We start from the raw sequence: 1,967 nt of genomic DNA, 5'->3' as shown, positions 1-1,967 counted from the left end.
AAATCGATCCATTCCTTTCTCCTTGTACAAAGCTCAAGTCCAAGTGGATCAGGGACCTCCACATTAAATACAAAGAGATAAAATAAATGGGAATCAGTCCAAGTGCAGTGAGCGAGTCGAGCAGTTGTCTGGTTGGGTCTCAAAAACTAGTAGCCTTTGCAGTATGGCTGACCAACTGACTGAAGAGCAGATTGCAGAGTTCAAAGAAGCTTTCTCACTATTTGACAAGGATGGAGATGGGACAGTAACAACAAAGAAGCTAGGAGTAGTGATGAGGTCCTTGGGACAAAACCCCACAGAAGCAGAGCTACAGGACATGATCAATGAAGTAGATGTGGATGGTAATGGCACAATTGACTTCCCTGAATTTCTGACAATGATGGCAAGAAAAATGAAAGACACGGACAGTGAAGAAGAAATTAGAGAAGCATTCTGTGTGTTTGATAAGGATGGCAATGAGTATATAAGTGCAGCAGATCTTCGCCATGTGATGGCAAACCTTGGAGAGAAGTTGACAGATGAAGAGGTTGATGAAATGATCAGGGAAGCAGACATGGGGACAGTCAGGTAAACTACGAAGAGTTTGTACAAATGTTGACAGCGAAGTGAAGACACTGTACAGAATGTGTTAAATTTCTTGTACAAAATTGTTTGTTTGCCTTTTCTTTGTTTGTAACTTATCTGTAAAATGTTTCCCCCCTACTGTCAAAAAATATGCATGTATAGTAATTAGGACTTCATTCCTCCACGTTTTCTTCCCTTATCCTACTGTCATTGTCCTTAAACCTTATTTTAGAAAATTGATCAAGTAACATGTTGTATGTGGCTTACTCTGGATATATCTAAGCCCTTCTGCACTCTAAACTTAGATGGAGTTGGTCAGATGAGGGAACATCTGGGTTATGCCTTTTTTAAAGTAGCTTTTAGGAACTGTCAGCATGTTGTTGTTGAAGTGTGGAGTTGTAATTCTGCATGGACTGTGGAGAGTCAACAATACGTACTTAAAAGTTGCACTATTGCAAAACAGGTGTTTTATCCAGGTACTCGGACACCATTTTTTTGTACTGCTGGCATTGTACCAGAAACATTTTATTTTATTGTCACTTGCTTTTTAAACATTGTTTAGCCACTTAAAGAAAATCTGCTTATGACACAATTTGCCTCAAATCCATTCCAAGTTGTATATTTGTTTTCCAATAAAAAAAAATACAATTTACCCAAAAAAAAATAAAAATAAATGACAAGTGGAAATCATATATAGGTTATCCCTGCTTATACTAGAATGCTGTGAACACAGTGGGTTCTGAGAAAAATATACATGAAAGCTTGACACAATTTATAGAATTTTCTATTCTATATAATTTACACAATTACTCCAGAAGCATATAAGCAAAAGGCTAGTCAATGCAGATCTTTTAATCCAGAATGGGGAGAATACCTGTAGTTATAATTGCCATTTCTAACCTACTGATTACTCTAGTACACAAAGCTTTTACATGTGGTAAGACAATACTATATTTTCTTTTTCTTTTTGTTATATGTGTTTCTTTTTTAAATTAATTTATTTATTCATTTATTTATTTATTTTACACTCCAGATTTTATTCCTTGTCTACCCTTCTACTGCCCCACATCCCATACCTCCTCCCCACGCCAAACATCTCAATGTGAATGTCCCCACACTGTACCCCACCTGACCTCTAAATTCCCTGGGGCCTCCAGTCTCTTGAGGGTTAGGTGCATCATCTCTAAATGAACACAGAACTGGCAGTCCTCTGCTGTATTTGTGTTGGTGGCCTCATATCAGCTGATATATACTTCCTGTTTGGTGGCCCAGTGTTTGAGAGATCACAGGGGTCCAGATTAATTGAGACTGCTGATCCTCCTACAGGGTTGCCCTCCTCCTCAGCTTCTTTCAGCCTTCCCTAATTCAACAACATGGGTCAGCAGCTTTTGTCCATTGGTTGG

At 38.4% G+C, this 1,967-nt stretch overlaps 1 pseudogene across 1 annotated transcript; it reads left to right on the top strand.

Annotated features, from left to right (window-relative positions):
- Nucleotides 1–163: 163 nt before the first annotated feature.
- On the top strand, nucleotides 164–1,208 carry LOC116087644 (annotated as a pseudogene). The gene has a single exon (XR_004117535.1). The product of XR_004117535.1 is annotated as a calmodulin-like (transcript).
- Nucleotides 1,209–1,967: the final 759 nt, after the last annotated feature.

Source organism: Mastomys coucha, unplaced genomic scaffold (genome assembly GCF_008632895.1).
Source record: "Mastomys coucha isolate ucsf_1 unplaced genomic scaffold, UCSF_Mcou_1 pScaffold13, whole genome shotgun sequence".
NCBI lineage: Eukaryota > Metazoa > Chordata > Mammalia > Rodentia > Muridae > Mastomys > Mastomys coucha.
The sequence above is the reverse complement of the archived record's forward strand: the minus strand, read 5'-3'. Positions and strand labels throughout refer to the sequence as shown.